Consider the following 10,596-nt stretch of genomic DNA (forward strand, 5'->3'; position numbering starts at 1 on the left):
AATACATGGAACAACCTCAGGAATGACCATCAGAACACCACAGAAGTGAAATGCCAGAGAAGCTAATATCTGTATCCCAATCAGGAAGGTGGAAAAATCAGAAGGCTGACACTAGAAATACAAAACTGAAAAGCTCTATAAATAAGATTTCAGGTGTCATTATGCTAGTTGCAGATAGCCATTAGTTCAACTTCCTGACCACTGGAAAGGGAAGTCTGGCTGCCACTGAGACCCGATGCTTTTTGACATCCACAAAACTGGTGACGAGACATTGAAACAATGACTCAAGCTGCCATTGCTACTGTGACTTCCTCTTATGCTCATAAAGTTGGAGAGTGGGTGGTGGCATCTCTTCAATCTTGTCTGTCAGAAGAGTAGAACAAAAAGCATAAAAAAACAGTCCAACTCACTTCTGTCTTCCAAGTCTTGCTTTAGAGCAACCAACTGGCAGAAATATTTATATTAAACATTTATGACTAGACAATATATTAAATAATGTAGGGATTATGAAGAGGACAACTATATTTCTCCTCATAGTAATTATATAACTCAATAGAAAAAAAAATCACATTTCAGTAAAATACAATTTGGAGGAAGAATAAAGGAAACAATCTGTTTAGGTGATCTGCATTTTGAGGTTGCTTTTAATTTATAATTAATAATGATAGTGTGAGGCATGTTCAAGGAACAGAGTTTATTTTACATCTGTCACTCACTAACTATGGAACTTTAGGTAAGTTATTTTTCTGAGCCTTATTTTCTGTTTATTTAAAATGGAAATAATCATAATAATCATTTAATGGGTTTTGAGAGTATATATAGGCTATAAAGACATCACTTTAATGTTTCCACATCCCACAATTTCAACTATAACCTAGCATCTGTATAGAAGCTGAGTGGCGGTAACACATAGGCCAAGCTTCTTATATGTAGAAAAATATATCTCATTTTGTGAATTCAAACCTGTGTCCACAAGTTTAAAGTGTTTGAATCAGTATCAACTGATTAAAAACATAATGTAATATCAACAAATTTTTGAGTTGATTTATTCTATGGTTTTATTTCTCCTGAATTAAATGTTTGAGTTTCATTAATTAACTTCTTGAAGGGTAGGAATAGCAGCAATAGCAGCAGCAATAATAAGTAACATGTATTAAATACATACTATATGGCTGGCATTTGTGTATGTACTTTACATGTATCATGTCATTGGGTATTCACACCTACCTTGAGAAAGAGAGATATACTATTAGTTATATGTTACGTCTGAATGCATTCTTCTGTGACTTGATTTTTTCATTCAAAATTATATTTTTGAAACTCATCCATGGAGATGCCTATAGCTATAGCACATTCATTTGAAAATGCCAAATTGTATTCCAAACTGTTTTTTGCCAGTTACATTTCCACCACTAGTGGATAAGATTCCTTTGCTCCATATGCTTGTTATATTTGTATTGTCACACTTTTACATTTTTGCTAATTTAGAGGTTGGAAAATATCTCGTGGTGGTTTTACGTTTTAATTTTCCTAACTATGTGAAGTTGAATATATTTTAAAAGTGTTATTTAGCCATTCATATTTCTTCTCCTATGAAATGCACATTATTTTTCTTAATTAATTTTCTTTTAAATTAATATTCAAGATTTTATATAGCTTAAATGCTTAATGCTAGTTATTACTGCAAATACCTTCTTTAGTTTATGAACTGACTTTCAATTTTTAAGGTGTCTTTTGAAGAGACAAATTTCTTAGAATCATAGAACTTATATATTTCCACTTGGGGTTGTTATTTCAGTGCATTTTAAAAGATATTCTTTACTCAGTTAAGCCACATAGATGTTTCCCAACTTTCTATTCAAAATTTTTTGTTTTTCTTTTTTACACATACATTAATTCCAGAAGAACTAAACATGAAGTTAATTTTTGTGAACGGTGTCAAGTAAGGAAAAAAGTTAATTATTTTCCTATATGAAAACATTTTTTAATACTATATATAAACAATGCTTTTCTCACAGATCTCCAATGTCACCTTTTCAGGTATCAAGTTGTCATATATACTTGATACTGTTTTTGTACCATCTCTGTCTCTCTTTATTTTGCTTTTCTGTGTGCTTGTTTATCCTCATTTATCTTTCTCTTTAAATTAATTTCTAAAGGTTAATGAAAAATCTTGAAGGCTTATAGTTATTCCTTATGATATTATTCTTGGAAATTTTCTTGGCCTTTAGCTTTTCTGTGTAAAGTTTAAACGAACTTATTGATTTTTACAAAGAAAATTTTAAAATTGTTTTCTTTCTTTTTAAACATTTTATTTTAAAATAATTTCTGCTTTATAACAAAGTGAATCAATCATACATATACATCTGTTCCCACATCCCTTCCCTCATGCATCTCCCTCCCTCGCACCCCTACAGGCGGTCACAAAACACCGAGCTGATCTCCCTGTGCTCTGCGGCTGCTTCCCACTATCTATCTATCTTACGTTTGGTAGTGTATATATGTCCATGCCTCTCTTTCGCTTTGTCACAGCTTACCCTTCCCCCTCCCCATATCCTCAGGTCCATTCTCAAGTAGATCTGTGTCTTTATTCCTATTTACCCCTAGGTTCTTCATGACTTTTTTTTTATTCCATATATATGTGTTAGCATACGGTATTTGTCTTTCTCTTTCTGACTTACTTCACTCTGTATGACAGACTCTAGGTCTCTCCACATCATTACAAATAGCTCAGTTTTGTTTCTTTTTATGGCTGAGTAATATTCCATTGTATACATGTGCCACATCTTCTTTATCCATTCATCCGATGATGGACACTTAGGTTGTTTCCATCTCCGGGCTATTGTAAATAGAGCTGCAATGAACATTTTGGTACATGTCTCTTTTTGAATTATGGTTTTCTCAGGGTATATGCCTGGTAGTGGGATGGCTGGGTCATATGGTAGTTCTATTTTTAGTTTTTTAAGTAACCTCCATACTGTTCTCCATAGTGGCTGTACCAATTCACATTCCCACCAGCAGTGCAAGAGTGTTCCCTTTTCTCCACACCCTCTCCAGCATTTATTGTTTCTAGATTTCTTGATGATGGCCATTCTGAATGGTATGTGATGATATCTCATTGTAGTTTTGATTTGCAATTCTCTAATGATTAGTGATGTTGAGCATTCTTTCATGTGTTTGTTGGCAGTCTGTATATCTTCTTTGGAGAAATGCCTATTTAAGTCTACTGCCCATTTGTGGATTGGGTTGTTTGTTTTTTTGCTATTGAGCTGCATGAACTGTTTATAAATTTTGGAGATTAATCCTTTGTCAGTTGCTTCATTTGCAAATATTTTCTCCCATTCTGAGGGTGGTCTTTTGGTCTTGTTTATGGTTTCCTTAGCTGTGCAAAAACTTTGAAGTTTCATGAGGTCCCATTTGTTTATCTTTGTTTTTATTTCCATTTCTCTCAGAGGTGGGTCCAAAAGGATCTTGCTGTGATTTATGTCATAGAGTGTTCTGCCTATGTTTTCCTCTAAGAGTTTGATACTTTCTGGCCTTACATTTAGGTTTTTAATCCATTTTGAGCTTATTTTTGTGTAGGGTGTTAGGGAGTGATCTAATTTCATACTTTTACAATTACGTGTCCTGTTTTCCCAGCACCAATTATTGAAGAGGCTGTCCTTTCTCCACTGTACATTCCTGCCTCCTTTATCAAAGATAAGTTGACCATATGTGCGTGGTTTTATCTCTGGGCTTTCTCTCCTGTTCCATTGATCTATCTTTCTGTTTTTGTGCCTTTACCACACTGTCTTGATTACTGTAGCTTTGTAGTATAGTCTGAAGTCAGGGAGCCTGATTCCTCCAGCTCCATTTTTCGTTCTCAAGATTGCTTTGGCTAATCGGGGTCTTTTGCTTTTCCAAACAAATTTTGAAATTTTTTGTTCTAGTGCTGTGAAAAATGCCAGTGGTAGTTTGATACGGATTGCATTGAATCTGTAGATTGCTTTTCATAGTAGGGTCATTTCCATAATATTGACTCTTCCAATCCAGGAGCATGGTCTATCTCTCCATCTATTTGTATCATCTTTAATTTCTTTCATCAGTGACTTATAATTTTCTGCATACAGGTCTTTTGTCTCCTTAGGTAGGTTTATTCCTAGATATTTTATTCTTTTTGTTGCAATGGTAAATGGGAGTGTTTTCTTGATTTCACTTTCAGATTTTTCAACATTAGTGTTCATGAATGCCAGAGATTTCTGTGCATTAATTTTGTATCCTGCTACTTTACCAAATTCATTGATTAGCTCTAGTAGTTTCCTGGTAGCATCTTTAGGATTCTCTATGTATAGTATCATGTCATCTGCAAACAGTGATAGTTTTACTTCTTCTTTTCCAATTTGGATTCCTTTTATTTACTTTTCTTCTCTGATTGCTCTGTCTAAAACATCCAAAACTAAGTTGAATAAGACTGATGAGAGTGAGCAGGTTTCTCTTGTTCCTGATCTTAGTGGAAATGGTTTCAGTTTTCCACCATTGAGGACGATGTTGCCTGTGGGTTTGTCATATATGGCCTTTATTATGTTGAGGAAAGTTCCCTCTATGCCTACTTTCTGCAGGGTTTTTATCATAAATGGGTGTTGAATTTTGTCGAAAGCTTTCTCTGCATCTATTGAGATGATCATATGGTTTTTCTCCTTCAATTTGTTAATATGGTGTATCACGTTGATTGATTTGCGTATATTGAAGAGTCCTTGCATTCCTGGAATAAACCCTACTTGATCATGGTGTATGATCCTTTTAATGTGCTGTTGGATTCTGTTTGCTAGTCTTTTGTTGAGGATTTTTGCATCTATGTTCATCAGTGATATTGGCCTGTAGTTTTCTTTCTTTGTGACATCCTTGCCTGCTTTTGGTATCAAGGTGATGGCGTCCTCGTAGAATGAGTTTGGGAGTGTTCCTTACTCTGAAATTGTTTGGAAGAGTTTGAGAAGGATGGGTGTTAGCTCTTCTCTAAGTATTTGATAGGATTCGCCATTGAAGCCATCTGGTCCTGGGCTTTTGTTTGTTGGAAGATTTTTGATCACAGTTTCAATTTCAGTGCTAGTGATTGGTCTATTCATATTTTCGATTTCTTCCTGATTCAGTCTTGGCAGGTTGTGCATTTCTAAGAATTTGTCCATTTCTTCCAGGTTGTCCAGTTTATTGGCATAGTTTCTTGTAGTAATCTCTCATGATCTTTTGTATTTCTGCAGTGTCAGTTGTTACTTCTCCTTTTTCATTTCCAATTCTATTGATTCGAGTCTTCTCCCTTTTTTTCTTGATGAGTCTGGCTAATGGTTTGTCAATTTTGTTTATCTTCTCAAAGAACCAGCTTTTAGCTTTATTGATCTTTGTATCATCTCCTTCATTTCTCTATCATTTATTTCTGATCTGATTTTTATGATTTCTTTCCTTCTGTTAAATTTGGGATGTTTTTGTTCTTCTTTCTCTAATTGCTTTAGGTGTAGGGTCAGGTTGTTTACTTGAAATGTTTCCTGTTTCTTAATGTGGGATTGTATTGCTATAAACTTCCCTCTTAGAACTCCGTTTGCTGCGTCCCATAGGTTTTGGGTCTTCGTGTCTCCATTGTCATTTGTTTCTAGGTATTTTTTTTATTTCCTCTATGATTTCTGCAGTGATCACTTCGTTATTGAGTAGTGTATTGTTTAGCCTCCATGTGTTTGTATTTTTTACAGATCTTTTCCTGTAATTGATGTCTAGTCTCATCGCATTGTGGCCGGACAAGATACTTGATACAATTTCAATTTTCTTAAATTTACCAAGGCTTGATTTGTGACCCAAGATATGATCTATCCTGGAGAATGTTCCATGAGCACTTGAGAAAAATGTGTATTCTGTTGTTTTTGGATGGAATGTCCTATAAATATCAATTAAGTCTATCTTGTTTAATGTATCATTTAAAGCTTGTGTTTCCTTATTTATTTTCATTTTGGATGATATGTCCATTGGTGAAAGTGGGGTGTTAAAGTCCCCTACTATGAATGTGTTACTGTCGATTTCTCCTTTTATGGCTGTTAGTATTTGCCTTATGTTTTGAGGTGCTCCTATGTTGGGTGCATAAATATTTACAATTGTTATATCTTCTTTTTGGATCGATCCCTTGATCATTATGTAGTGTCCTTCTTTCTCTCTTCTAATAGTCTTTATTTTAAAGACATTTTGTCTGATATAAGAATTGCTACTCCAGCTTTCTTTTGATTTCCATTTGCGTGGAATATCTTTTTCCATCCCCTTAGTTTCAATCTGTATGTGTCTCTAGGTCTGAAGTGGGTCTCTTGTAGACAGCATATATATGGGTCTTGTTTTTTTATCCATTTAGCCAATGTGTGTCTTTTTGTGGGAGCATTTAGTCCATTTACATTTAAGGTAAATATTGATATGTATGTTCCTATTCCCATTTCCTTAATTGTTTTTGGTTTGTTATTGCAGGTATATTCCTTCTGTTGTGTTTTTTGCCTAGAGAACTTCTTTTAGCATTTGTTGTAAAGCTGGTTTGGTGGTGCTGAACTCTCTCAGCTTTTGCTTTTCTGTAAAGTTTTGAATTTCTCCATCAAATCTGAATGAGATCCTTGCTGCATTGAGTAATCTTGGTTGCAGGTTTCTCTCCTTCATCACTTTAATTATGTCCTGCCCCTCCCTTCTGGCTTGTAGAGTTTCTGCTGAGAGATCAGCTGTTAACCTAATGGGGATTCCCTTGTGTGTTATTTGTTGTTTTTGCCTTGCTGCTTTTAATATGATTTCTTTGTGTTTAATTTTTGACAGTTTGATTAATATGTGTCTTGGCGTATTTCTCCTTGGATTTATTCTCTATGGGACTCTCTGTGCCTCCTGGACTTGATTAACTATTTCCTTTCCTATATTAGGGAAGTTTTCAACTATAATGACTTCAAATATTTTCTCAGTCCCTTTCTTTTTCTCTTCTTCTTCTGGAACCCCTATAATTCGAATGTTGGTGTGTTTAATGTTGTCCCAGAGGTCTCTGAGACTGTCCTCTATTCTTTTCATTCTTTTTTCTTTATTTTGCTCTGCATCAGTTATTTCCACTATTTTATCTTCCACCTCACTTATCCATTCTTCTGCCTCATTTATTCTACTATTGATCCCATATAGACTATTTATCATTTCATTTATTGAGTTTTTAATCGATGCTTGATTCATCTTTAGTTCTTCTAGGTCCTTGTTAACTGTTTCTTGCATTTTGTCTACTCTATTTACAAGATTTTGGATCTTGGAAATAGAATCTTGGATCAGCTTTACTATCATTATTCTGAATTCTTTTTCAGGTAGACTGCCTATTACCTCTTCATTTGTTATGTCTGGTAGGTTTTTATCTTGCTCCTTCACCTGCTGTGTGTTTTTCTGTCTTCTCATTTTGCTTATCTTACTGTGTTTGGGGTCTCCTTTTTGCAGGCTGCAGATTCGTAGTTCCCATTGTTTTTGGTGTCTGTCCCTAGTGGCTAAGGTTGTTTCAGTAGGTTGTGTAGGCTTCCTGTTGTGGGTCACTAGTGCCTGTGTTCTGGTGTTTGAGGCTCGATCTTGTCTTTCTGGTGGACAGGTCCACGTCTGGTGGTGTGTTTTGGGGTGCCTGTGGCCTTATTATATTTTTAGGCAGACTCTCTGCTAATGGGTGGTGTTGTGTTACTGCCTTGCTAGTTCCTTGGCATTGGGTGCCCAGCACTGTAGCTTGCTGGTTGTTGACTGAAGCTGGTTGCTGGTGTTGAGATGGAGATCTCTGGGAGATTTTCACCACTTGATATTTTGTAGAGCTCGGAGGTCTCTTGTGGACCTGTGTCCTGAAGTTGACTGTCCCACTTCAGAGGCACTGCACTGGCTCTTGGCTGCAGCACCAAGAGCTTTTCATCTACCTTGCTCAGAATAAAAGGGAGAAAATGTAGAAAGAAATAATTAGTAGAAGAAAGAAAGAGAGAGATAGAGAAAGGAAGAAGTAAAGAAAGGAAGGAAGGAAGAAAGTAAGAAAGGAGGGAGGGAGGGAGGAAGGACGGAATGAAAGAAAGAAGAAAGGAGGGAGGGAGGGAGGAAGGAAAGAAAAAGAAAGAGTGAAAGGAAGAAGGGAGAGAGGGAGAGAGGAAGGAAAGAAAGAAAGACAGTAGGGAGGGAGGGAGGAAGAAATGTAAGAAAAGGGCGGAGGGAGGGAGGGAGGAAGGGATGGTAGGAAAAAAGAAAGAGGGAAGATAAAGTAAAATAGAATAAAGTATAAAATATAGTAGTGTTATTAAAAATAAAAAATAATTATTGAAACAAAACAAAACATAAACAAACAAACAAGCAAAAAAAAAAGGGACAGATAGAACCTTGGGTCCTATGGTCCAAGCAAAGCTATACAGAGAAAATCTCACACAGAAGCATATACATACACATTCACAAAAAGAAAATGGGGGAAAAAATCAAAAATCTTGCTCTCAAAGTCCACCTCCTCAATTTGGCATAATTCGTTGTAAAAATAGGAAAAGGGGAAAAAGTCTCAAATCTTGCTCTCAAAGTCCACCTCCTAATTTGGGATAATTCGTTGTAAAAGGAGGAAAAGGGGAAAAATCTTATAGCTTGTCCTCACAGTCCACCTCCTCAATTTGGGATGATTCACTGTCCATTCATGCACTCCACAGATGCAGGGCGCACCAAGCGGACCATGGAGCTTTAATCCACTGCCTCCGAGGCTGCACAGAGAGATTTCCCTGTCTCTTCTCTGTTCTCACAGCTCCCGGGTCTCAGCCTTGGACCTAGCACCGCCTCTGCGCATAGGTCGCTGGAGGGCGTCCGTTCTTTGCTCAGACAGGACTGGTTTAAAGGAGCCACTGATTCGGGGGCTCTGGCTCACTCAGGCCGAGGGGAGGGCGGGGCACGCAGTGTGTGGCGGGCCTGCGGCAGCAGAGGCTGGCGTGACGTTGCACCAGCCCGAGGCGCTCCATGTGCTTTCCCGGCGAAGCCGCCCCTGGGTCCCGGGACCCCGGCAGTGACGGGCTGCACAGGCTCCCCGGAAGGGGGGGTGGACAGTGACCTGCGCTCGCACACAGGCCTTGTGCCGGTTGCGGCAGAAGCAGCTCCAGCATCCCACACCCGTCTCCGTGGTCCGCGCCTTCAGCCGTGGCTCGCGCCTGTCTCTGGAGCTTATTTAAGCCATGCTGTTAATGCCCTCTCCTCGCACACCAGGAAACAAAAGGGAAGAAAAAGTCTCTTGCCTCTTTGGCAGCTCCAGACTTTCTCCCCGTACTCCCTCCGGGCTAGCCGTGGCGATCCAACCCCTTCAGGCTCTTCCTGCTGCCAGTCCCATTCCTCTCCCTGCGCTCCGACTGAAACCCGATACCCTAGACTCAGCTCCCATCCCCGCCCGCCCCGGCAGCCGAGCAGAGAAGCCTCTCGGGCTGGTGAGTGCCGGTCGGTCCTGATCCTCTGTGCGGGAATCTCTCCACTTTGTCCTCCACACCCCTGTTGCTGTGCTCTCCTCGGCTACTCCGAAGCTTTCCCCCTCTGCCACCTGCAGTCTCCACCTGCAAAGGGGCTTCTAGTGTGTGGAAACATTTCCTCTTTCACAGCTCCCTCCCACTGGTTCAGGTCCCATCCCTATCCTTTTTTCTCTGTTTATTCTTTTTTCTTTTGCCCTACCCAGGTATGTGGGAAGTTTCTTTCCTTTTGGGGGGTCTGAGGTCTTCTGTCAGCGTTCAGTAGGTGTTCTGTAGGAGTTGTTCCACGTGTAGATGAATTTCTGATGTATCTCTGGGGAGGAAGGTGATCTCCACATCTTATTCTTCCGCCATCTTCCTCCGGACTCACTTACTGCTTAGGAATCACAGTTGTGCTGGTCTGGGTGGGATTTGGCATCACTTCAGTGCTGATCCCGGAAGGGTGTGCTCCACCCAGACTACTCTGTCTGCAAACCACCATCCTGGAAAACCATGATTTGATGAACAGACAGGTTGTCTGACGCCCGCACTGGCTTGGAGAGGTCGACTTCCGTGGAATCCCGCCCCTATTGTGTATTTTAAAATATCTATATATGTAATGGCTTTCCTGTCCATGTGCTTTGGTTAAAACATGATTACTTGGTCTCCCAAGACTGAAATAGGAAGAAATAAAAAAGAAGAGCAGACCAATCACAAGCACTGAAATTGAAATTGTGATTAAAAAATTCCCAACAAACAAAAGTCAAGGACCTGATGCCTTCTCAGGCAAATTCTATCAAATATTTAGAGAACAGCTAACACCTATCCTTCTGAAACTGTTCCAAAAAATTGCAGACGGAGGAAAACTCCCAAACTTATTCTATGAGGCCACCATCACTCTGATACCAAAACCAGACAAAGATACCAGAAAAAAAGGAAATTACAGGCCAATACCACTGATGAATATAGACATAAAAGTCCTCAACAAAATACCAGCAATTTGAATCCAACATGTAAAAAAACATGAAATTAGATCATTCTTTAACACCATACACAAAAATAAGCTCAAAATGGGTTAAGCACCTAAATGTGAGACCAGACACTGTAAAACTCCTAGAGGAAAACATAAGCAGAACACTCTCTGACATAAATCACA

This window comes from Mesoplodon densirostris, chromosome 7, assembly GCF_025265405.1.
Source record: "Mesoplodon densirostris isolate mMesDen1 chromosome 7, mMesDen1 primary haplotype, whole genome shotgun sequence".
In the NCBI taxonomy this organism is placed as follows: domain Eukaryota; kingdom Metazoa; phylum Chordata; class Mammalia; order Artiodactyla; family Ziphiidae; genus Mesoplodon; species Mesoplodon densirostris.